Below are 27726 nucleotides of genomic sequence, written 5' to 3'. Positions count from 1 at the left end.
AAGGTCACACGGACGGTGACAGCAGCAGAGTTAGCGGCTGGGCTGGCACCCTTCTCACTCCCGCGGGACTCCTCCTGACCACACTGCAGGGCTCTCAGTGTCTGCAGTGACGACACTCTTTAAGGCTCATTTTTTTCCTTTCCCTGTCTCCAACAGAATTTTAAAAATACTTAAGAGACACAGAGATTTCCGGTAATTTATGTCGTTAGAAGAATGCATTCACTAAATCTGGGTAAATTTAGACAGTACAGCTTTTCGGATCTTTATTTCAAGCGCTGTCATTCACTGACTACGATGTCTGAACGCAGTGCTAAGCACCAGGAACATAAAGAGAGAAACACGCCCTTGGTCTGTATATAACGAGGCTTTCGAGCCCTGGCCCCACTAAGTTCTTTGGAGGAATTTTATGAGGACCTGCTGGAGACGCAGACTTAAATAAGACTGCTCTCGACTTTCGAAGAATTCACAGTCAAAAGGGCAAGTCAGTGATGAGTAAACAAGTAAGCTGAACGTGGCGTCAGACATGCTGCGCTCAGGTCCGGACAGGTTTCTGGCACAGGCTTTGAGCACACCGTTGCATTATTTGATTTCATCATCTATTCATGAACGAATAACACACAATTTACTCTTCTCTCAAGATAAGCTATTTTTTTGCACCTTCATGATTAGGATGGCCTGTTACTTTTCTCAAGCTCTGATAAGAAATATTGCCTCAAGCACTTAAATGTGTGTGAACACACGTATATGTACATGTGTGGTTAAACACACACACACATTTACTTTTTACTACCAGATCCAATCATCTTCAGGAATCAAGAAGAGGGAGATTTAATACTTAGAGGCAGTGTTTTTCAAATCTCTTATTCCAGTAAGAATAAATTTACTCTCTAAGAATTTATTTATTATCAATTTATTCTAAAAGAATAAACTTATTCTAAATTTCTTCAGCTTTAGAAAGGTCCTCATAGTTCCTTTTCCCATCAGTTGTTCTTGGTTTCATTTTTTGAAGCCGTTTTCATTGCTTTTGCTCGCTCACACTTGCATTTCACTGCACAAAACTTCATGGTATCACATTCTATCAGCATGGGCAGCACCACAGGGCAGGGTGAGGATTATTGAAAGTCTCAGTGAGAAAATCCATTCCTTTCATTCCCTTCACTAATTATTTATACTTAGCTTATTGAAAACAATTCTCTCTGAATTGTTCATACTGAGGAAATATTACATAAGAGCCAAACACAGAAGTTTCTTGGGGCAGTGGGGAAATTCTAGACAGGGCTACTCTGGATTGTAATGAGGACCCCAGAACCTGACACTGGGGCCCAAGGCACACAGGCCACTGAGGCCCGCCCTCCCTCGAGGTGGGACAGACCATGTTCTGACCAGGTCTCATCTCGAGCACATCTGCAGGCCTGGGTCTTCATCTCAAGAGTAAATCAACTGAGCATAACCGTTCAGGATAAATCTCTTTTAAAATCATCTCTCCTCTAATATCCCTTCTCTTCCATTCTTTTAACAACTTTCTATTCCTAATACATCAAATGTCACAAAAGGGAAATGTCTGCGTGGTCAGCACCACTCCACTCTTATCTGGCCCGGGCCTGCCCAGGACGCACAGGACCGGCTCACCCTGCTCATCCTCCCAAGTTCCTCCTGCAGGAGCGGGCCCTGGGCACCCGGGAGCACTGCAGCCTCAGAGGGCTGGACTCCTGCCCAGCGGCCCGTCACTCACCTCATGGTGGTCCCCTGGGCATCTCTGCGGGCAGTCTCAGGCCTCTTCCCTGTATCATCTCTCCCACTCCCAGGAGGAGACGACTGTCCCCTGCAGGTTAGGATGGGTGCTCCCCACAGGGGCCTTCCACAGACTCCACCTCCCTAAGGCACTCTGCTCCTCTTAGCAACAGCCTGGAAGTCTACTTCACCAGAGAGGACACGCATCCTCCGCTTCCAATGCCCCTTCGATTCCAGTCTGGTTGGAAAAGCCACCCTTCTCTGCTCCACCCCTACCCGCCATGCTCTGGACCTTGCTCCCTTCATGGGCCTTCAAAGGGACACTACTGCCCTGGTGATCCTGCAACCAGACCTGCAGACTTTCCCCCCTACTTTCCCTCAGCATTCAACTTCCTCAATCCTTTCCACATTAAAACAAAACAACGCAGGACAAAAAACATCTCTTCCACCCCATTTCCCCCCAGCAGTGGGTCCTCTGTCTCCTCCAGCAGACCATGCTCTCTGAGGACGTCTTGTTCTTTGTCAAAGCTCACTGCTGAGTGGGGACTGGCACTTAGTGGGAGCTCATTAAGGATGTGCCGCATGAACAGATGAGTGAATGGGACATATGGAGATGTGCAGCAGAAGGGCTCTGGACTTCATAAAAGAACACTAGCCTCAGAGTTACCCTGTGATCCAGCAATCCCACTCCTGGGCATATATCCAGAGAAAACTCTAATTCAGAAAGATTCATGCACCCCAGTGTTCATAGCAGCACTATTTACAATAGCCAAGAAATGGAAGCAACCTAAATGTCCATCAACAGATGACTAGATAGAGAAGTTGTGGTATAGTTATACAATGGAATATTATTCAGCCATAAAAAAGAATGAAATAATGCCATTTGTAGTAACATGGATGGACCTAGAGATTACCATACTAAGTGAAGTAAGTCAGGGAAAGCCAAATATTATATGATATCACTTATATGTGGAATCTAAAAAGAAATGACAAAAATGCACTTATACACAGAACAGAAACAGACTCACAGATGTAGAAAACAAACTTATCATTACCAGGGGAAAAAAAGGGGTGGGGATAAATTAAAAGTTTGGGATTTGCAGATACAAAATACCATATATAAAATAAACAACAAAGTTCTACTATATAGCACAGGGAACTATATTTAATATCTTATAAATAACCTATAGCAAAAAAGAAAATGAAAAAGAACACATATGTATAACTAAATCACTATGCTGTATACTAGAAAGTAACACAACATTGTAAATCAACTGTCCTTTGGATTTAAAACAAAAAGGAACACCAGCCTCTAATCCCAGCCTCGCCATCTGCCTGTGGTGTAAGCTGGCCCTGAATTTCTGTTGGCTTCGATTGTGAAAGGAGGAAGTTCGGCCAGGACTACCTCTAAGGCCTCTCTGGCATCCTTCTGTGACTCTAGTCCCTTACGGTATGAGATGGTTTTACGTCTTACATGTTAGAAGGCTCTCCTAAGAAAAGTGGCAGACCGTCCGCTGATACCAGAGGACATACACCTGAAAAGTAAGTATTTCGTCTAGAAAACAGTTTGTGTTTTAATTCCAAGAACATTAGGCCCTGGCATATGTTGCCAACAGGAATTTTTGCTATTTCATTGAATATAGATGTTTGGATTGTTTGAAATCTTACTTAAGTATTCAAACTCTGATGCCCAGCAATGAATCAATAAGTAGTTACTGAAACTGTGTAACACTGGTCACCAGAGGGGACAGAGAAGGGGATGAGATACAGTCCTACCCTCAAGAAACTTCAAGTACAGTTAGGAAAATCAGACGAAAATGTATTAAGAAATGGTAGAAAATGGAAAATGTTCAGACAAGGCTTCCGAGGGAAGGGAAGGTTTACCCCCAGGGGATTGCTTATTTATCCACACAGGTGGAAAAGGAACAATATTTGAGTCAAGCAGGGGATACTGACTTTGGACCTAGATTCGGAGAGATGCTGGCAGTCCCTGAGAGCCAGGGAGGACGCGGAGTGGAGTGCTACAGGCAGTCCTGAGACTGAGGCTTGAACAAGAGAGCGTGGCCTGTCCAATGCCAAGTGGGAGGAAGGAAGGATGTGGGAGGGAGAGGGGGAGGCAAACTCCGGGGCCAGGAGCTAAGACAGTGTCAACCTGAGTAAGGAACCGAGGAGGACCAGCGGTGTTTGAAGCATCATCCGATGGCCATGACCCTGAAGACGGGAGGTCACTGTCAGGAGGCCGGGTGAGGTGGGGTGGACCGGGGCCCTGGCTTGGTCCTGGGGAGCTGACGTGAACCAGCGCCCGACTCGGGGAAGGATGATGGGGTGTGCTGCTTTAAGAGGCGTCTAGACTTTCAGCAAAATCACTAGTAAACGTGGCGTCATTTAGAGAGAGAAGAATAATGGTGATGCTCTGTTGAAACAAAGGATGTTTATGAATGAACCGGTTTTTTGGAGAAGATGAGACTTTCTTTTCACCCAAAGAATCACAGGTTCTTACGTCAGGAAGGACATTAAGCAGAACGTGTAACTGGGAAGTTATGAACACAGGCAGGGTACAGTACTGAGAGCCTGGTGAGTGATCTCCCATCAGGGGTAGGACTGTGTCTTTTTGAGAAGTGACATCTGCTGCCATGGGAGCTCTGCAAGGGGAACTAGGATGGAGGAGACCAGGGACCTGAGGACAGAGCCGTGATGAACGCCCACAGCCAGACAGACAAGGGAGCAGGGAGCCAGGACGGCCCAGCTGGAAAGGCAGGAGACGGATTACAGGGGGTGATGTGAGGACAACCAGGAGGGAAAAGTTCTCCCTTAGGGCACAGTCAGCAACATGAGTGTAGTGCAAAGGCCAGAGCGAGAAATGCTCACCAGGAGACCTTTGGATTTTGCAACAGAAAGATCCAGCACCAAAGAAAGAAACTGGTTGCTCAGCAGGTTGTGCAAACGAAAATCAGCTTGGAGAGGCTGGGAGAGACTGGGGCTGAGCCCCTGGTTCAAGGTGCCTCACAGTGAAAAGGAACAAAAGGGAAGAGGCACGAATATTACAATAGAGGCGAGGTGTAGGGCTGACTCCAGGCAGATGGGAGGAAGATCCTAGAGAGAGTGAGGGGGAGCGTGGCACAGGAGCCACAGGGGGAGAGCGACGCCGTCGGGGACAGGTCAGGGGTCAGCACGGAGTGGAGCTGGGGGATCCCTTCTCTGTCTGCGGCTGGAGGGCCGGAAGGATGTACACAAAGCCAAAGATGGTCAAAGGTGCTAAAGGTGCTCAATGTAGGAGTCAGACTTTGGCTGTGGAAAACAGAACGCAAAGCTACCTAAGGCCAAGAAAAGGGGAAGGGAGTCAGGAGAAAAGATCTAAGGTGGTAGGAGCATCTCTCCGTGGGGGTCAAGGCTACTGGGAACCAGAAGCCTCCCCTGGCAGTTTCCAAAAGCTCGCTGTCACCATCGCTCCAGACACAGGCATGCATTCTGAACCGTCTGTTAGATACTCACTGAAAACAAACGACCAGCTTAGTCAGAGTGGAAAGGCATGCAAGCAACAGAGAAAGACAAAAGCTGTGCGTGAGCTTCAAAGTGATTAAAAGTGGAACTCTTGCAAAATTACCCACAGTGACTTCCCTTTTCACACACACAAGAGTTTGACCTCATTATTTTAGGCCAGTAACTTTATTTTTCTGTCATTAGCATCAGGAATCTAGCTCAATCATTCCAAGTGTCACTGATTTCAAGTATCTGCCAGTGATCCTAAGGGAAATAATGGCGTAACCGACCCACTAAATTTCAGGGGACACACTGCAGCTGAAATTATGTCTGCTCCTTCCACATGCACTTATAATTTGCTTTATTACAGTTTTACTTTTCACACTGCACCCACATTTACTGTACACAAAGCACGTTTTCAGCTTCCAGAAATAAAATGTCGAAGCATGCAAACACGGAGTATGTAAGCTGCACTGATGTGACATTTCTACAAACATTGTTTTAAAATCTGGCTTCATAATTACCTATAATTAATGGTTTATTGCTACTCCTTTTCAAGCCTGGCTTTTAGTTAAAGTCCTATGGCAGCTAGGCATTTAAGGAAGGGATGGCTAATGGACCTTCTCGAGAAACATAAACGCCGCTGAATGCAAATTATAGTTTAATATTGTACGAATTAATAGGTATTTTACAGTTCATCAGGTACATTAAATGAAAACGAGAAATCAACTCAAAATTTAAATATCTGCACTGATCCTTTTAACTTTCCCTGATACTTGTGACCCATCATAAGTGACAAACTCTTCTAAGACTTACTTCCGTGTCTTCTACGAAAGATACAATGGTGCAAACACTGTTAAGCTTTATTATGTTTCACAGGAACTCCTATGGAGTTTTTGAAAGTCTGCGCTAACATGAATAATTTTACCCACACAATTCCCTTCTCAGGTTAAGTATCCACCTTTGGGATTACCTGACCTGCAGAGGATAAGCACCCATGAAATTAGCACTAGTTCACTGAAGTAAGAAAGTAGTAAATCCTGACATTCAGGGCCAAACCAGAGCCAGATTCATTGTGGTCATCATTCCCCAATACGCTATCATGATGTTGTACACCTGAAACTAATATAATGTTATATGTTAATTATATCTCAACTTTTTAAATTAAAAAAGAATTTACTAAATAATAATTATTTGACTTGGAGCAAATTAAGCAGCATGTTACTATCCATTAAAAATAATTATAGGCATGCTGTAGGCCTGTGACAAAGAGTACCTGAGGGCGAGTTCCTCCCGAGCTATTATCCATTTTACATGCTTATTACACCGCTGGGCACATGACCCCACAGAGAAAGGAAATACAGAAGTGGTATCTGATTAGGGTGACAGCACTTTTTACCTTTTGAAATTTACTTTTAATCAAAATTTGCTTAACTTAATTCATGTTTGTTGTAAACATCCAAAATTATAGTAATACACGAAGTAAGGTCACCTAGGGTCTGTCTGCCCTTTGCTCACAGGTAAGTACTGTTAACTACTGCACGCATATTTCTCCAAAAAAATTTTAATGCACGTACGTACGTGTATAAATGTGTATACAGACAACCCAGTCTTCAAAAAAACGGGATCCTACTATATACAGTCATTTGGAACTTATTCTATTCAGTTTCAAGTGTATCTTGGACATTTTTCCATGCCATTATCCATAAAGCTCCCCTTTCTTTTTAAGGCTTGTATAATAGTCCCTTGTTTGGCTATAACACAATTTATTTCACTAGTTCCATACTGGTGGATATTAGAGTTTATGTCTTCCAGTTTTTTTCACTATTATAAACAGTGCTTGGTGAAATCCTTCAGTACTTTTATAAAAAACGCTGCAGAATTAATTCATAGCAGAAAACATTCTAGGTCAAAGAATACATTCAAAATTTTCACACACATTGCTAAATTGCCCGTCACAAGTTGCCCACCACTGCTACCAACAGCAGACAGGAACACCTATTCCCCCATCACTCCCTCCATCACAAAATGTAATGGTCTTTTTACTTTGTCCATTTGACACTATTTTAATTTAAACTTCATTCAGTATATTTTAGATTAAATCTGCCATACTCATTTAAAGCATTTAAATCATCATTGTAAAATTTTTGAAAACATAGTTAAATGTGAAGAATAAAATGCAATGATCTATATCATCGTTCAAGAGATAACTGTTTTTTATTCTATGCATATATTTAATGCACACATATTTTCTTAAAATGCAATCACAACATACTATTTTATATGTTGATTTATTAAACTGATAACAGGAATAATTCCCTCCCCTCCATAATCTTAGTCTTTTAAGAACATGATTTTCAAAGCCCACAAAACATGTCTTCATGTAACTGTTACCATTGGACATTTACGTCTGTTTTTTCATTATTATAAATTATGCAGAAAATTTTATTTGACTACTTGTCTGAGTATCCTGCGAGGTTAGAGAGAGTCCTAAGAGTGGTCAGAACAGGTTCTTTGCTTTAAAATAATGAATGGTCCCTGTGCAATGCCAAGCCCTTAGGTTTCTATCATCATTAGATACCATCCCATCCACGTAGGTGACTCTTCACTTCCTTAGGATAAGACACAATTCTGTATTTATAAACATATCCTCTCTTTTTTTGGCAAAATTGTTCATGACCTTAAATATCAGTATATTTGATTGACAAAGCATTAATCATGGAAAAACTTCTACCACATCTTCCTCAGACATCATCAAATCAAGAAGAGGAAACTAGGAGTGAGAGCATCTGAATAAACATTTACAAGCACGAATCTTTATTATCTTCATAAAAGTGACCTTGTGCTAGGCCACAAAGGAGCTCTCAGAAACATCCTCAAAGCAGAACACATCCAAGCCAAATCATCTGACAAATCTGCACAGCCAAAAGAACCCATACGTGTAGAAATTCTAAAACACATTTCCAAAGAACGTTTAGGTTCAAGAAAAAAAGCGAAATGGAAATCACCGACTGTTTAAAACTGAACCATGACAGAGCACCGAAGGCTGAAACCTTTGTGCTGCTGGAAAAGCGGCCCTCAGGAAAATTTACAGCCTTAGCTGCCTGTTGAGAAGGTAAGAACAATAAAAAATAAGTAGCCTAAAATTTCCATTCAAAAAACTAGAAAAAGAAACAAAATACACATACAGAAAAGAGCAGTTAATAAAGACATAAAAAGAGCTGGATGAATGAGAAACCAAGATTCAAAGAAAATAGTAGAGTTGATCAAGAAAACCAAAATCTGGTCATTTTCAAGGACAAATAAAACAGACAAATCGAATTTTAAAAAGAAAAAGAACAGAACTATTCTTTTTAAATGAAGATAACATATAATCAACTATGAATTGGCTAGAAATAAATAAACAAAATAGCCAATTTTCCAGGAACATAGAATTATTAAAGTTAGCTCAAGAAGAAAAAACTCACTGAGATGGATATCCAAAAAAAAAAAACAAAACAAAACAAAAAAGAAACGGAAAAGGAACTCAAAGATCTAGCCTTTTATTTTATCTTTTAATTAAAAAATATTTTATTGCTAAAAAACACTAACCATAGTCTGAGTCTTCAGTGAGTCATAGCAGTCACATCGGATCCCAGACCACCATCACAAATACAGTAATAATTTTAAAAGTTTAAAATCTGTGAAAAGTACCAAAATGTGACGCAGAGACATGAAGTAAACAAACGCTGGAAAAATGGTGCCGACAGACCTGCTCAAAAGGGCTGCCACAAGCCTCCAATGTGTCAAAAACCAAACAAAGCAACGCACAGCAGAACAAGGTGTGCCTGCGTGGAAAAGACGACCCTCAGAGAAGCACCCAGGTGAGGTTACAGAGCTGAAAGCGGTGGAGTGGGAATGTGAAGCCAGGTGCGACAAGAGTTTTGAGATGCTCATCGCTGAAAGGTCTAGCCTTCTAAAAGGCACCAGGCTCAGGCCATTTTAGGTGAATTACACCAAACTTTCAAAGACTAGGTAAATACCATGTTATATAAACTATTCAGGAACTTAGGGGAGAAAAGAGAAAGCCACTCAGCTTACTTCAGGAGTGTAGCAGACGCTTTCTCTCAAACTCAGGACGATCGACACTTTGGACAGAATCATTAACTGAAGAGGGGGGGAGGGGAGGGGTCGCCCTGGGCATTGTGTGGTTTAGCACAGCCCTGACTGATACTCAAGCCATGCAATAACAAATCAGAGAAGAAAACCGCAGATCACTCACGCAAAGATTCACAATGCCTAAATAAAATACTGGCTAATCGATCTGTCAGGGACAGGCAGGATTTATTCTAGAAATATAATGGTGGCTTTATAATTATCTATGAAGATAATTACTGTCTTAACAAAATAAAAGAAAAATCGTATGATTGCGTTAATTTTTGCAGAGGAAAGATCTGATAAAATCCAAAACACACTCATGGTAAGATTCTTAACATAAACCAGAAATAGAAGAAACTTTCCTTACCCTTAACCTGAAAAAAGGGATCTGTGAAAACCAATGGGAAACTTTTTTTTTAATGATGAAATGCTGGAAGCATCCCAATTAAAGAAAAAGACTTGTACTCAAGAAAAAGAAATATGTAAGATACACACATTAGAAAGAAAGACACAGATAACCATTATTTGCAGATTTTTAAACTGTCCACATGAAGAGCCAAGAGAAGCAACTGGCAAACGACAAGATCTTTAAAGATGTCAGCAAGGAGGCCAAGATCAAGACCAGAAATTATTAGCTTCTGTATACATTAGCAATGATCAATTAGAAAACCTTAGAAATAAATCCATTTGAAATAACTTGAAAATGCCTGATATGCAAGACTGTTGTGAAAAAATATCCAAAACCTTACTAAAGGACATAAAGTAATGAACAGACATAGCTGGTCCCTGGATGAGAAGTCTCAATGTTACAAAGATTTCATTTTTCCCCAAAATTATTTATATAATGTAATCCTTAACAAAATACCAAATGGAATTTGCAAGGAATTTGACATGCTGATACAAAAAAATTAAAACAAATGAATAAACAACAGAAGACAGTTGAGGAAATCTTAAACAGAAAGAACCAAGGTCTTGCCCTACGAGATATCAAAAAAAAAAAACAAAAACCCAAAACATTGTGAAGACATAGTAATTAGAACAGCATGACACTGGTGCGGGAACAGATCACCAGATTCACAGAAGACAGACTCCAGACACAAGCCAGTGAAGACAAGGGACTTCAAAACATACTAAAAGTGGCATTCCAAATCACAGGATGAGGATTAACCACTCAACAAACTGTTGACATGGCTGCTTGTCCATCTGCAAAAAGCATAAAATAAAAAAGATAGTAAAAATCTCGTCTTCAGACAAGTGACACACACACACAAAGTCCAGAGTAACTGAAGACCTAACCTAGCCTAATATAGCAGATGAGCAGGACCAACTACATAATTTGCGGGGCCCAGTACAAAACAAGAATGCAGCACTTTCAAGATGACGACAGCTGAGAATTAAAGTGCTTTGCCCCCCGGACGTTTCATGTAACTGGAATCAGAAGTATGTGGCCTCTGTGACTGGCTTCTTGCACTTAACATGCAGTGCTTCCAACGTCCATCCATGTGTCGCACGTATCGGTATTTCATTTTTTTTTTTTTATTGTCAAGCAATATTCCATGGTATGAATGCAACACCTTTTATTTAATCATTCATCAATTAATGGATATCTGGGATGTTTCCACTTTGGGGGTATTACAAATAATGCTGCAATGAACATCGGTGTATAAGTCAAAATATTTTCTTAGGTACACGTTACTATATGTAAAATAGATAAACAACAAGGTCCTACTGTAGAGCACAGGGAACTGTATTCAATACCTTGTAATAACCTGTAATGAAAAAGAATATGGTAAGATTCTTATATATATGTATAAGAATATACATATAACTGAACCACCGTGCTGTATACCAGAGACTGACACAACATTGTAAACTGACTACACTTCAATTTTCAAAAATGTGCTTTCTTTAAAAAGCTGAACAATTCTATGTTAATGTGTCCCGGATGATTCAGAAAGTTTTTCCTTTATTCATCCTAACAAGAAATCCTTCATGAATCAACTGAACCATCTGATAAAAATAATGAACAGGAAACAATTACTGGCATCATACTAATCATAACTAACTTCCAAATTAACCTTCCCTTAAATGCTACATTTTAAGAAATGCGTTTTTACAGCTGGAGAAATACCGTGGCCAGCAACGGATTTACTGATCAGAATTTTCTGAAGGCAAAGGAAGGAAAGGGCTCTCTGGAAAGTGGCGGGGGTGGGGAGAGGGTTTAAATCTTTCCAATCACCGGACTAATCGAACATTTTTGGTCACAAAGATACTTTACACTCTGACTTGGAGTGAACTTTTATAATGATTTTGAATAATAAAATAATTGTAGACAAAACTATCAAAAAGCAGAGGATATTCTGTTTTTAAAGTACTTCCTCCTCGTAGGTGTAATGAACTGCCCTTCAAAAGCACAAAGGTACAGGCAGGTGAGGCGGCACCGTCTAAGGGCCTGCGGGTGGCCCCTGCGCTCTGACGGCCTCAGTGTAAACTGTCCCTCCTTCAGCCCCGTGTACTGGGTGTGGTTCTGGGGACAAAGGCCCACCCTTCTCTTAGGGAACCCACACTGTAAGGGTGGGATCCCCTGAAAGCATATCTTGATTTACTGCTCTCTTAGCAATTTGGTTTGAGCTCCCAAAGAAAACAGCGATGGCTTGTAAGAACAAATCTTTCACCTTCTGTTCACTCAGCTCACTCTTTCTAAATTTTTTACTGAAGTGGAGTTGATTTACAACGTTAGTTTCAGGTGTACAGCAAAGTGGTTCAGTCATACATACACACACATATGTATATCTTTTCTTTGCAGATTCCCTTCCATTGTATGCTATTATAAGAAATTGAGTACAGTTCCCTGTGCTCTACAGTAGGTCTTGGTTGTTTATCTATTTCATATATAGAAACGTGTGCCACTCTTCTTACGAGGGAAAAGGACTATAAAAGAAAGGCTCTACCTGATCACTATCTGATCAAAAGGCAGAGAACTAGTCAACCTTTTTCAGTGTTATAACATAGTAAGAAATCTGAAATAAAATGACATACGACAGGACTTACAACCTGTTTTCGTGTTTTGGTGAGCTGCCCAGAGTACTCAGAGTCAAAGCAAAAAGCCACCCTGGGCTCCACTTACCAACCAGACAAGCAGAATGTGACACTGAACATTTCTGCGTCAGCCAGCTGTTTGCAACTCCACATTCATTCTCCCCAAAAAAACAACAATGTAAACAGTGCTTGTAATCTCAGATCCACCCAGGAAAGCCTATTTAATCCAAATGTCGCTAAAATAATGTATACAGACAAAAATGGGGATGTTACTGCTGAAATCTAGTCATTAAACCAAACAAAATAATTTAAATTCATTAAGAAGTAATTTTTAAATTTTTATTTTGCTTCTTCTCCTCAGTCTGGTACGGGAAGAAAAGCGATTATTAACTGAGTGGAAACGCCCGAGGCCCCGAGGGGCTCCCTGCCTCTGCTTTTTGATTTTCACGTCCTCCACTTCCACCATCTTTCCCTTCTCTTCTATCCAAATACAGCTGGGTTCCAGTCTTCAATTTAAATCATTCTGTGTCCACAGAGGCCCCTCCGCCTGGAAGGACCCTGACCTACAAGTGGATGCTGCTCCCTGGGCAGTGAGCAGCCGTCGGGCAGAAACTGTTATCTCTTGGCTAACCAAGGGGGCCAGCGTGGGGGAGGAGGACAGCAAAGGAGTGGAACTTCGGGGGGTAAGCGGAGAGGAGCCCCGGGAGACAGAGAGAGGAGGGGAGGGCAGGGAGAGGGAAGTGATGGGTAAACAGCCCAGGGTCAGATAGGCCCTCCTCCTCTCAAGAGCCAGACCACGAGCTCAGGTCTGCCAGTCTGCCATGGATGGGGACAGAGAGCGGGCTGGGGGGCTACATGGATGCTCTAATGTTTGTATCTATTCATTGCAGCAACATGGATGTACCTGGAGAGCACCATTCTAAGTGAAGGGAGCCAGAAAGAGAAAGAAAAATACCGTATGGTATCACTTATACGTGCAATCTAAAACAAAGAAAAAAGAAAAAAGAGGACCCTAATGTACTGATCTGCAAAACAGAAACAGACTTGCAGACATAGTAAACAATCTTATGGCTACCGGGGTAGGGGGTGGGAAGGGATAAATCTGGGAGTTTGAGATTTGCAAATGTTAACCACTGTATATAAAAATAGATTAAAAAAACAAAGTTCTTCTGTATAGCACAGGGAACTATAGTCAGTATCTTATAATAACATTTAATGAAAAAATACGAAAAGGAATATATGTATATATATGCATGACTGGGACATTGTGCTGTACACCAGAAATTGACACATTATAACTGACTGTACTTCAATAAAAAAAAAATATATATATATATATATAACTTCACTAACTGTTTACTGGGCACCTAGTACAGAGAGGGTACCACTGGATATGTGAATCCAAAACAGGCATTTTTTTCTGCTCAAGGAGTTGCAGTCTTTGGGGGCAGAGACAGCACACAACTGCAGTAAATCCAGAAGACCTGAAGGACCACAAGCAACGTGGTACTGTTGGAGCACAAAGGAAGAGGGGGAGACTGGAAGAGAGCCAAAAAGAATATCCGTTCATTCAAAAAAAACACTTATGGGGTGTCTAATTGGCGCCTGGCAACGTTCTAAGCATCGTGGATATACCATGAATCAAAGTCACAAAGTCTTCAGCCCTGTGGCATGGATAATAACCAAGAACACAATACTTAAAATTCAAGTGAAGTACATGGTGTGTGAGATGATGGTAAAGACTATGGAGAAAAATAAATAAAGCAAGAAAGGGGGATAAGAGGGCAGTGGGGGGGGGAGCGGGGACAGACAGTAAAGCCTCACTGAGAAGATGGTACTTTAGTAAAGACCTGCAGAGGTGAGACTGAGCTCCATGGACACCTAGCAGGAAGAGTGTCCAGGCAGAGGGAGCCCATAAGCACAGCCAGATGCCCAGTGCAGGACCAGCAAGGAAGCAGGGGCGGCTGAGCAGGTGGACACAGAGAATCAGTGGAGAAGAAGCTGGAGTAACACGTGGCCAGGTCCCGTGGTACCCGTGGGCCACAGGGTGGATGTAAGCTTTGATCTACAAGAGTGGAGCTGAAGGGAAGAGACGGATGTGATCTGACTTAGACCACACCCTCTGGCTGCTGTAATAATCCGGGCTCCAGATGACGTGGGCTCGGACAAAGGTGGAAGCCGTGGAGGGGGGGACAAGAAGTATTCAGATGCTGGACGTGCTTCTGGGGGGGAGCGGATGGGATTTTCTAATGGACCGGATGTGAGAGGCAGAGGAAATGAGGTGATGTGTGAGTTTGCTGGGGGCCCCCTCAACAAACACCAGACTGGGGGGCTCAGACGACAGAAAGTCCTTTCTTTGCAGTCCTGGAAGCTGGAGGCTGAGAGCCAGGTGTGGACAGACTGCTTCTCCTGAGGCCTCTCTCCTTGTCCTGCAGGCGCCGTCTTCTCCCTCGTCTTCACATGTTCTTCTCTGTGTGTGTCTCTGTCCTAATCTCCTCTTCTTTTTTCTTTTTTAGTTTTATGTTTCTTTTATTTTTTTAAATCTTTAAATTTTTTTCTTAAAAAATTTTTTGTTGTTGCTTTTCTTTTTTCTTTTTTTAAATTTTATTTAAAAAAATTTTTTTAACCTCCTCTTCTCATAAGGACACCAGACCTACTGGATTAGAGCCCACCCCAATGACTTCATGTAACCGTCATTGGCTCTTCGAAGAATACACTCACATTCTGAGTCACTAAAGGGTTAAGACTCCAACATATGAATTTTGGGGCGGCATGATTCATCCCACCACCAGTGTCAAGGATGTTCTGACCAAGCGGAGAGACAGGGTCACCTGAGCTCACCATTAAAGGATGGGGCAGGCTTCTGACGCAGGGAGAGGGGCGTTGGAAGTGGGAATCATTACAGTGAAAAGATCAACAAACATGCATGGGGTGCTTATTTGGTGTAAGACACCACACTAAGCACGTCACTACTTCAGTTAATCCTTACAGCAACACTCCAATGCCAGGATTATCATCTCCGTTTACAAATCAGGAAGCAAAGGCTTAACAAGTCACAGCATGGAAGGGGGACAGGAGTTGGATCCAAGCACTCTGACTGCAGCAGTCCTGCCCTTAACCACCATCTGCACCTCCTTCGCCACAGAAAGTCGTAAATGTGATCAAAAGTGACCTTAAGTACAATGCCCAAGAGATCAAGTCCAACTCTGGACTTCTGCAGAAGCCAGCCTAGATTCACAGGGTGATTAGATCATTTGTCCAAGTCACGCTATCTACAAGAGATTTAATTAGAAGACTGTTCATTTCATAAGACTAAAAAATTGGGAAAAAACCTAACTGCAGTTGGTCAGAAAATTACGGAATAATCTCAGTTTAAATAAACATACACCGTTAAGCAATGATGGAGAGCTACACTGATTACACAGATAGCTATCTGTGTTACATTGAGTTTTTTTTAAAGCAAGGAATAAAATTACATTTTAGAATAATCTTTAAAAAATATTATTGTACATATGTCATATGTACATGCAAAAGTCTAGACAGATATACACTAAAAAGGAGATGGTAAGAAAGAGGGTCATTTTCACTTTCTAAAAAATTTTTCTGCCATCTCTGATGTTTTCTAGAGTAAATAAACATTGTTTGTAAAGTCAGAAAAATAAGAATGCTATTGCCAACCTGATTTTTTCAAAGCTATTTCCTTTACACTTTGCTGCTCAAACTCCCCCCAAGTTTAGGGGCTCGTGGAACAGGCTGGCCTTTGAGACTTCTGGGAGTCCCTTCTCCCGGGGGGCTCTGACTGTACACAGAGCAAGCCTCGGGGGCAACGTGTCAGGCGAAGCGTTTTGAGAGCCGGTACAGGGATAACTGCACTCAACAGTTTACAACTCACTTAGACTCAGAGAATCAACTTTTCACAAAGGAAGTGTCTGACCTCAAGAGGTACAAATTATATTATTCAGCTGGCATTTTTTAATAGTATCAAAGCTGTCAAGACTGTCATTAATGTCAAAGACATTTACTTGAGGAATATAAAATAAAGCACCGACAATAATATTTAAAAGAAGAAGGCAGATGAGGACACGAAAGAGAGAGCGGGGGAAATGCTTAGGGGCAAGGCAGCCAACAAGTGGGCGCAGCACCATGCTTCACAGTGATTAACTCACGCCAGCTGGACAGACAGCACCACCGAGCACTCTGCGCTGTGTGTGCCCCAGGCTACGCTCTGGGAAGACAAGGTGAGGGGGACACGGCCCCTGAAGGACCGCCATCACTGTTAACACGCCGCCTGTGACACGATCACGAACTCCTTTCCCTTCAGTAAGCGGAGGTGCCCAAACGAACTGGACGCCATCTGAGAACACTGCTCCTCTACAAGTTTTGTTTATTGCTGTTTCTTTCATTCTTTGCTTTTGAGGAGGTGGAGGTGAGGAATGGGATAAAATGAGGAAGAAAAAGGCATAGAAAGAAGATGGGTGGTGAAAATCCGAGAGGAAGGGGTAAACGGATACTGAATTTGGAAGAAAGGTGCCCGAAGGATGACAGGACAGCCCAGCAGAGTGGAGAGGTGGCGTGTGTTACAGAGCCGGGTCTGGCCCCACCAGGACGAGGAGGGTAGGTAGGGGAGGGGAGGTGGGAAGTGTGGGGACCCCGCCATCCACACCAGGAGCCCCTGGGTGGGGCGGTGTGGGGGATGCTCTCCTCGTCCCCAGGGCGTGCTTCCCGGCCGGCCCGGCAGGGAAATGTACAGGAAAGACTATGGAACCTTCCACGTGCCCCTCTTTCCTTCCTCTGCTACCCCGGCTGCAGGACGGCCCCCTTCCACAGTCTGATGTGGCGGGAGCCCAGCGTCACTAAAGAGATGCTTTTCCCCTGAATCAGCACAGCATCTGCTCACACGCACGTGTGCAAGAGGACAGGCGTCTCCCCGGCAGACTCTCACGGGAGGTTTCCCTTGACTGGTCCACGGCACAATGGAACCTCAGGCCGGGGCCCAGAGTTAGCAACTGCTTTAGACTCAGAGCAGCCACCTTTCCCACAACTATCTCCGTCAGCCTGGGAATCCGTGTGCTCCACTGCTCCGCGCACCCCGGCTTCCCTGAGAACCGGCCGGCGCCCTTCAACAAGCTCTTTATCGGACTGCATACTCTGCTGAATGTCAGGGCTGGAAAGAGAATGGTCCTGGCTCTTAAGGGCTTTATAGGGCTTTATAATCCACGGGGAAACACAAATATAGTTTCAGGAGAATCGGCAAATCTGGTTTTCAAACTTTTTTTGGCGCCACCCTGAGTAAAACCTGCAGTTTACACAGCAGCCTGATGCACTTATACTCAAACACGCGGAACAGCATTTTCTCTTCTGGTCCATTCTGCTTTTATTTAGTGTTGTAAAAAAAAAATATGAGGTCACACCTGTAGCCCAAATGGACAGGGTGCTGTGGGAGGACCAGGAGAGGCCCCCAGCCTGGCCTTGGAGAGGGGGGTCTGTGTCAGAGATGAATGACCACAGTGAGCCGGGCTGAGGAAGCAGGACAGCCAGCCAGAGCAGACGCCACGAGGCTGGCAGGGGACGACAGTGGACCTCGGGCACCGGGCATCACCAGACAGGTACTGGGACGGGGGGAGGAATGGCGAATGGGGGCTGAGTGCACAGGGGCCAGGAGTGGTATGTGGTATGGTTCCTGTACATATTTCAGATGTACAATTTGATGGATTTTAATAGATGTATCCACCCATGAAACCATCACCACAATCAAGACAGCTAACATCGCCATCACTCCCCCAGAGGTGCAAACTGAATTCCCAGTTTATCCCTTCCCACCCTCATTACCCCTGGTAACCGTAAGTTTGCTCTTTTGAGTGTCTCGCAGAGGTGCCCTGCTTGTGCTGTGGGGCCAGGGCTTGGCTGAAGGACTTTTGACCAGGAATAATCTGATTTGCCTTTTCCAGAGACCCACTCTGCCTCTGTGACAACTAAATTTAAGGCAGGCAAAAACAGGAGCAAAAAGAATAGTGAAGAAGATCATGTATCTAGTAGAAATGAGATGTGATGAGCTTTTTCACAGGCTATGAGCAAAGGGGACAGAGATTGTCCCGGGGTGACATCAGCAGGCACCAGAGACAAACAGGAGAGCCAGGTGCACACAGGAGTGACAACCCTAAGGAGACAGCAGAGCGGCGAGAACAGGGGCCAAGGAGGCCACAGAGGACACTGAAAGAGGTAGGCAGGGTCAGAAGCAAATCTCCAGCAGACAAACGAGGAGCCAAGGGCCCGGGGCCTAGTGGCAGGGCAGCCACCTGTCACCAAGCACTTCCTGTGGGCGGGCACCAGCCTGCACACTTTACTGCACGCAGGACACACTTTATCATATTGACCATCGTCATAAAAGATGGTGTGGTCATCCCATTGGATGACGTACGGCTCAAAGAGGTCAAGGAACGTGTGTGATGCCACTTGGTGAGTTTGTGGCAGAGCCAGGGCTTATTTTGAAAGGACTAAATTTTACAGCACAGAACTTGGTTGCAGCCTTTGCAAAAGTGGACACAAGGTCTTCAGTTGTTGGGGGCACAGGAAGAGAGGTGGTGAAGGCAAAGGGCTGACTTCTCTTGCAATCAAACCAACAAGGGGGGAGACCACACGGAGGAAGCTGCCGCCTGCAAAGAGGGCCGGTTCGGGGTGTGAGCGAGGTGGGTGTGCTGGCAGGCTGCAGGGAACGCCAGTCCGGAGGAAGCATTTGAAGAGGGGGCAGGGGCCAGAGGGGAAATGGGGACCTGGGGGACAGGAGGTGCTGGCCGCCCCAGAGAAGGCAGGATGCCCTCTGACATCTCACCCCCACCCAGCCTGGAGGGAGGCGGAGGGCACCGCCTAGGTCCTCGGCACAGGTGGTCCAGACGGTCCCTGTCTTCCTGTGCTTTGCTGAGTCCTTTTCTTATCCTCTGGGGTTTCCCTCAAACTCCATTTGCTTGGAGTTTTGAATGCCACGGTCTCAAATAATGGACCTTTCTGGTTCTATAAGCATGAGCCTTTTCCTTTAGAGCTGAAGGTGTCAGGTACCACCACCACCCACACGCTCGCTCACGGGGGTGTCCCCTCCCCTCACCGTCACCCTCCAGGAGGGGAAGAGTGGCTCAGTTTCTTCTTCTACAGTGTCTGGAAGCAAACATCTCCCCGAGGTCTTCCAACACATGTCACTTTGCAGGGAAACACACAGAGCGGAATAACGCAAGTCTCACCCCAAGGAAAACTGTCCCCAGTATTCAGCGCAACGTAAACAGAACGACACCTGGGGCTTTTTGTACGTTCAGAAGCTCTACAATTCTACCATTGTTTTTGTCCCACTGAGGCCTAATCCATCTTTACTGATTTTATTTGAGAAAGAACTACCTTTTGATTATTTCACCCAATTTTAACAATCTGTGTGCACTTACCTAGTAAGTTTTCTCAATTATTTACACGAGTATGGCTTGTCCTGTTTACGGGTGTGCGCCCAGCACAACAGACACTGACGGATGCCTGCGGGTGAGCACGGCCCCCTGGAGACCACCTCTTTAAAGGCCATACCATACAGTCATGGAATCCGGCGAAGCCAAGGACTAGGTGCCCAACTCCAGCTTGTGACGTCAGCCCCAATAAATTCAACCAACGGGCTTTTCTAAAATAAGCATCTAAAAATAAAAATCCAAAGGCTAACAATCTATGTTTGCTTCCAAATCAATAGACCTAGAAACTCGAGAAGACGAAACGCTAGGAGTTTGAATCCACCCACCTTCCAACAGCTATCACACCACCGCCCTAAAAGAAAACACGAGCAGAACCCTCCCCCTCGCTGCTGTCTGCAGCGGGAATTAAATTCCCACCATGTCCACGAGCACACGTGGGCCGTCGCTGATTTTCAGGAAGCCAAAACGGAACACGTGGATGGACCGTGTTCCCAAAATGTCTATCCTTGGACAAACACGAGGGCAGATGATTCAAACGATACAGCTAGCTGCTTGAAAGTTTTTAAATTTGAGTGAAGGTTAGGGACAGGTCTAATATCATTCCTCAAACACCTGTATACATTTTCCTCACATTTCTGGATTCTTTTGTCACTTTTTAGGCTGACAGTGTTGGCTGTCTCACAAATAAGAAAGCAGTGAACTGAATGTGAATCCTCCAAATAAAGACCTCAGGCCTGGGCGAGGCGTTAACAGAAGAGGAGGTATGTGGACAAGACACCCTGAAGGCATCTTCAGCTCCAAATTTCCAAGGAGGGGCCTGGCGTCAGTCTCATTAAACTGCTTCTAAGTGCTACTTTTGTACTACACATGCAACAAAAGGCAGGCTCCTGGCACCGGGTACCATGTAGAGATGAATTCTGACAAGGGCCAATCAGAATCTGCCCGGAAGAAACCTAATGTGCTGTCTTCCAAAGTGGATGGCTTTCTCCGGGGCTGTGGCTTCCCTTCCGCTGGCCAGGCGACTCCTGTACAAGGAACACCAAGGCCGGCCGGACTCAGAGAGCCTGAGGAGAGCGAGGCTTCTTGTATTTCTTTCCACATGCTTTTTGTTTTCAACAATACCTCTTCTTTAGCAATGGTCACTGTGATCACTGAAAGTTGACTGTAATTATTACTCTATAATCCTTTAAAAATTCATTAATGGGCATTTTACACAGTGCAGGAATCCTTCATCTTAATCTGGTTATCCCAAAGCTTTATAAAGTCATCAAGCTTTTTTTTTTTGTAAACAGATCCAAACATGTTCAATTGCTTGTCCTGTATAAGCAATGTTTTCAGCAGATTTATAACTTGCTCCAGTTAAGCAAATAATAAAAATACATTTAGCAATGAGTTAACACAATTGCATCACACAGGCAGTTGTGCTTTCAAACAGTACTAAAAACGGTGTATGACAAGTAAATTTCAATGTGAAACATCAAATTACACATCACTCGCCACCTTTCAGGCCAATTTTTCATAAAGTAATTCCTACTGCATTATTAAGGGAAAACCCGATGTAAAACCATAACCTGTTATCCAAAATTAATGCAAGTACGACATTCTCTTTTAGAGGCTGAGTCTGTGACATGCCTCTTTTGCCTTCTCTGTTTGGTCTGTATGGTCAGTGTTCATAAAAAAGGAAGCACCTTTAAAAGCCAGCAACAAGGTGGGGAGGGTGTAGCTCAGTGGTAGAGCACGTGCTTAGCATGAACGAGGTCCTGAGTTCAATCCCCAGTACCCTCATATAAACAAATAAATAAATACCTAATTACCCCCCCAAAATAAAGACTAAATAAAAATTTTAAATTTAAAAAAATTCAGCAACAGTGAGAGGGAAACTGAACCATATGTGAGGAAAACACAGGCCCCTAATTTCTGGCCGGGTGTGTGACTCATAGTCATTACACACGTAGTCATGGAAGAGCTTTGTTACAAGCTTTGATTAATTTTCCAGATTTTCCCCAGCTGGGGAGGTGTTTCATCTGAATAGGTCAACTGTCCACAGACGGCCACAACCTGCAAATCTTGTGCAGCCTGGAAGGGCAAGCAGGTATTTTAGGAAAGAAGAACCCTGTTCTTTGATTTATGCCATCAGCACAGCAAGTAACTAAGTGTAACGACCGTAAGTGACTCAGCCTAGAAGTGCCGTGTGACTCCTGCCTTCGACTGGAGTCGACTGAGGCCCACAACAGGTAAGTCTCTCGAGACAGTAACCTCCCAGCTTCTCAAGCTGACCCTCAGGCCTCAGGTCAGTGATTCCAACTGCAATGTAACTTTCAGTATTATGAAATGTAATTGTATTTCCACTGGAGTTGATGGAAAGGTGCCTTCCGGAAGCCAGTCTGCCCCGAAGACAACCACCCCATCTGCCTTGAAAGGAGACCACAGAAAAGTCAAATTTAAGGTCTGGCCAAGCTCACCTGCTCCACAGTGACTGTAGCAGGGATTACGTGCCCCTGAGGGGACACTCTGCAGTGTCTGGGATGACACTGTTTCACTGTCATGGCCAGGGGGGGCGGGGTGCTACTGGCATCTAGAGGAAAGATCACGGATGTCGCTAAACATCCTATGACACAAAGGCTAGCCCCTCACAGTGAAGAATCCTCCAGCCCAAAATGTCAGCAGTGCTGAGTCTGGAAACCCTGGACTATAAAGACTGAAGGGTTAATACCTTCACCCGGACAACACAACGCGGAGAACTGGGCCCGAATAAACAGAAGGACGACTTCTAACACTCATCCTCCCGAGGCCCACGCCAAGGGTAGTCAAAGACAGCCTTGATTTTGAAACCATATTGCTAAGCCTGCTGAAATAAACGTTTTTACAAAATCATGTATTCATTTTCCTAGCTAACATATGCAGCCTTTAAAAAAAAAGACCTAATCCTCCCCTCACCCAAAAAAAATTTCCCCAGGGAAATAATCTTTTGTTCTTTCAGGGATGCAGTTACACTTAACATTTTCCCTAAATTTATGTCAAATGATGAGCACTGAACACAGCTTGCTTGCTTGCTTTTCTTTCTTTTTTGAAAAACAAGTTGGCAAGAACATAGAGAACAGACAAACCACAGACTTTATCAAACAGAATCACATGGCACTCTGGGTGGCCTGGAAGGCACAGAACCCCAGCTCAGTCTCCTGCAACGGCATTTACTGAGAAGCCCGGCTTCGGGGAGCGGGTGGGACAGGCTGGTGCGGGCACCCCAGCCCCAGGAGACGGGCGCACACGCAGTCCCGGCACCAGACTCATTTCTCGATTTCTCCTGAACAGGCCAATCAGGACAGTGCTTTCTAGAACACCAATCAGGCTCCAGAATGAAAAAATAAAATATGTAAGAAATTGCAGACTTCCATGAGGCATCTCTTGCTGAAAGTTCGGGAAATGTTTATCTTGCTGCCCAAATGACTAACGCCAGGGGCTGTGGCATTGTGTTTCCTGAGTCACGTGGGGGCTTTGCTTCAGGATGGTGGGTCAGGATTCCACCATCTCTGGTCCTGTTCTGAGACCCTCTACTGCGGTCAAGAGAAGGGGTTGTCCTGGGCGGTCCCTGTAGAAAGGAACCTATGACCGTGTGAAGATTACAGCCACCTTCCACCCGAAAAGCCATTTCGATGTTTGCATTAATGTTTCAAAGAGGAAGGAACTTTGAACTTTAAGTGAAATGCAGGTTACAACCACATAAACCATGAGCAGTCTTTTATAACCTGAACTTTCCCATGCACTCCTGATCGCAAACATTCTTTTCTGTTGACTGCCTAAGATACCAAATGTCTCAGAAATTTAAATATCACTACATCTAATGTCTGAAACTGCCTCCCATGCAAATTACATAAAAATTCTTTTATTTAAATTTTTTTTCATAAAAATTCTTTTAGATGACGTATGTATCCTGATTTTTGGTTTCAGGAAAAAAAGATTTGTTTTTACCCTTTTTTTAAACTATGGGGAACTCAAAAGGTAGATTCCTATGACAAACACCAGAAAAATCCTGGTTAATTAAAGATTTAAAGGTAGAAAATGAAAATAAATGTGAATATTTGTACAAATTCCCATCCTTATGTAACCCAGGATTGAGGAAGGACTCTTTCGACACTAAACTGAAGACAGAAAGCATGAACAAAACATTTTGTTACATTTTAGAAAAATCTTCCTGATCAACAAAAGCAACATAAACAACAGTAAGCGCCATAACCAACTAGTGAAATGCTACAACAATCAGGGACACCCAGCAACAAAGATAGAAGACTAAATATTTATAAAGCCCTTGGAAATCAAAAAGACAAACGGCTGAGGAAAAAAATAAGCAAAAAACATGAACATGTAATTCATGGAAAAATAAACATGAAAAAACTTCAATCTCCCCAGTGCTCACAAAAACACAAATTAAAACAAAGATATGCATTTTCTGCCTATTAAATGAGTGTTGGTGGATAGTGATGGTGACATGCAGCGAGGCTGAAGCTGCGAGGAGACAGGGCCTTCCTCGCTGCTCGTGGACCTGCAAATAGGTAAAGCCTTTATGAGTTTGCTCACCTACAGCAACAGACTCACAGACATAGTAAACGATCTTAGTGCCAAGGAAAGGGGGTGGGAAGGGGTACGTCTGGGAGTTTGAGATTTTTGCAAATGTTAGCCACTATACATAAAAATAGATTTTTTTTTAAGTTTCTTCTGTATATAGCACAGGGAACTATGTTCAACATCTTGTAATAACCTTTAATGGAAAAAATATGAAAACAAATATATGTATGTATCTGCGTGACTGGGACATTGTGCTGTACACCAGAAATTGACACATTGCAACTGACTGTACTTCAATTAAAAAAAAAATGTTCCCTTTGATTCCATTTCCAGGGTTTATCCAAAAGAAATGATATGAGATGTTCATAAAGATGCACATATTAAATGCACTGTTTATCGTTTTAAGTGAACAACCAGGGGCCTGCGTGTCTGGGCCTCGTGCCCACCTCCCGCAGTGACTGACTGCCACTAGTTCCACCACCTGAGGGTGCCCAGCGTCTGCCTCTCCCATCACCTCGTTCAGCCCCCATCTCTTCACTCAGGGGCCCGCAACAGCTCCCTACACAGCATCCTGTCCCTTTGCAGGTCTTCCTCCCTCCACCTGCCATCAGAATGAGATTTTTTTTAAATTGATGTATAGGTGATTTCCAATGTTGTGCTAGTTTCAGGTGTACAGCAAAGTGATTGAGTTATACATACATAATGTTCTTTTTCACATTCTTTTCCATTACAGGCTATTACAAAATAATGAATACAGTTCCCTGTGCTGCACAGTAGGACCTTGTTATTCATCTTTTCTATATACAGTAGTTTGTATCTGCTAATCCCAAACTCCTAATTTATCCCTCCCCCAACCCCTGCCCCTTTCCGCTTTGGTAATCATAGTTTGTTTTCTACGCCTGTGAGAATCAGATTTTAAGAAGACAAATCGAGTAACTTCACACCCTTGGCAAAAGCTTCAAGGGCCTTCCGCAGCCTTAAGTCCAAACTCCTGACCCCTGGTCGAGAGCCGTGGCTCTCCTGACCTCTGGTCACCCAGCCAGCGTCCCCTCCCCGCCCCCAGGACACTCTGAAGTTCCCGCAGCGGGCCAAGCGGGTCTCTGTGTGCGCAGCTCCCTCTCCTGACCTACCCTCCTGCAGCGCATCCTCAGGGCCAGGGCCGCAGGCGCCACCTGGGGGAGCCTCCGCGCCCACGACCTCGGCACACCCTGTCCACGTGCCTCGCCCCAACCCCACCGCGTGGGAATGAGGGGCTTAACTGTGGGTCACCTGGCTTGCAGGTTTCTCAGGTCACCTTTCTCATGGCTTTGCCTTCTCAGAGGACACAAATGCCTCTGCAAGCCCGCCACTCCGTCCTTACACACACGCCGAGCCCTTCCAGGTCCACAACGTCCGCCAGCAACGCTCCTGTCACTCACACTCCACCCTCCACGGCACACACGCCTGGGGCAGCGGCCAGAGACAGCGAGACTCCAGGTGGGCACCGGTCCTGAAAACTTGGCCCTTGAGACGTCACAGGTACATACAGTGGACACCACATGAACTAACTAGTAGGATGATGATCAAATCCAGGCCTATAGATATATATAAACTCAGATTCAACTAAAATTTTTTTATTCTTTTTGGGGGGAGGTAATTAGGCTTTTATTTATTTATTTTAATGGAAGTACTGGGGATTGAACCCAGGACCTTGTGCATGCTAGGCACACGCTCTACCACTGAGCCATACTTTCCCCCCAGATTCAACTAAAAGTGAAGTGAGCGTTTGTTCTATGTCAGAACTTACTCTAGGACTTACTCTATGCAAAGTGCTTTCATATCCAGTATCTCCCTGAATCCCTGAAATAACTTTTTCGGGTAGGTGTTATTATTATTCTCATTTTGCAAGGGAGGAAACGGACCCTGTGAGACACTGGAGACTTGCCGGGGTCACTCAGGTCGTAAGTGGCAGCAACAGGACTGGAACCTGGGCCGTCAGATTCCGAGACCAGCACTTTCCTCTGTGAATACTATTTATGAGGTCTTCTTTTCTAGTCTCTAACATCAACACACAATTAATTCAGCTTAATTAAATTTTGACAGCCAACACTCATTTGGCAACCAGGTGATTCTATCTGCTGATATCGAAAGTCTGTTATTTAAACTGTTTTTATAGGAACAGAACTTTTATGCGCTTTTTTTCTAAGGAAGAGAAGCAGATGGGGAGGGAAGAGGGAAAAAAAGAGTAGAAAGAGATTAAACGAGAAATAATAAGCATCATTTAAGGGTTCCTCTCCTACCTCATATATCTTTTTCTAAACTCAAGTCAATTAAATCGAGCCATGGTCAGCTTCTGGGCTGACATACGTCCCAGACACAGACCTCAGTACAAGCTGAGTCCCGGACTGGGAGGAAGAGAATTTGGATCTGAGCAGAAGCATTCATGCCAAGATATGGGCCCTACCCACCCTATCACCACATTTATAGAGAAAAAAATTACAGTGACTTGACCAGAATATACATCTCAGAACATGGGGTAATCAGATGTACACTGGAGGTCAGTGAAGAAGGAGACGAAGGTGCTTCCAAGGTTTCTTGCTTGGGCCATAACAACAACAACAACAACAACAACAACAACAACAACAACAACAACAACAACAAATGCCGTTAATGACACAGGAACTCTTGGAGGGGAAGCAGACCAAAGGGGAAAATCAGGAGCGGCACCTGGGACATGCTGACCTTCCGGGGCCTGGAAGAGAGTTCCATGAGGCTTAAGAAATTCAGGGACGCGAGGTGAGGGGGATGATGGGGTTGCCAGATCTGAGACTTGTCCCTCGGGATGTTGATGGAAGCATCCCTTGTTTATTATTCTTGGTTCAATTTCTTAGAAATGAACAGAGGCTGCAGAAGGCTGGGTCAAAAGGGCAAACACTGACTTGCGAGGAAAGCCCTTGGAGTTAAAGAAAACAGTCACTCTGGCTCTCTTATTTATAGCAGCTCTGATCAAAACAGAGGTATGATCAGCCAAGGTCCTCTCCAGACTTGTGCAGGACCACTGATGCCCAGAGAGAATACATAACAATGAGGAGCCTTTGGAACACGGCCGCTCCCAGCACTGCTCTGCCCCGCAGAGGCGGGGCCAGCGTCTCCTGCCAGCCACCAGCACCTGGGCACCTGCAGCGCTGCCCCGCGTGCGGGCGCCCTCCTGTCCCCTTGGGAATCTGGCCTGTCTTCAAATGAGGGGATGGAAATAGGAACCCATGAGGTTGCCTCCTCCAGCTAAATGGAGAAATAACCAAGGCATACTCTCAACTACTCTAAATACTTTTGAGATTAAAGGAAGAGGGAAGAAACG

General features: G+C 44.2%; 1 protein-coding gene and 1 non-coding gene across 5 annotated transcripts in view; both read right to left on the bottom strand.

The window, feature by feature from the left end:
- The window catches only part of PLCL2 (phospholipase C like 2), a 173097-nt gene that overhangs the window by 98009 nt on the left and 47362 nt on the right, over positions 1–27726 (bottom strand). The gene's annotated exons all lie outside the window — the stretch shown is intronic.
- TRNAA-AGC (transfer RNA alanine (anticodon AGC)) lies at positions 26051–26123 on the bottom strand. Its single transcript has one exon. It is a non-coding gene; the product is annotated as a tRNA-Ala (tRNA).

This window comes from Camelus dromedarius, chromosome 2 (assembly GCF_036321535.1).
Source record: "Camelus dromedarius isolate mCamDro1 chromosome 2, mCamDro1.pat, whole genome shotgun sequence".
NCBI classification, from domain to species: domain Eukaryota; kingdom Metazoa; phylum Chordata; class Mammalia; order Artiodactyla; family Camelidae; genus Camelus; species Camelus dromedarius.
This window is presented reverse-complemented; position numbering and strand designations above follow the sequence as displayed.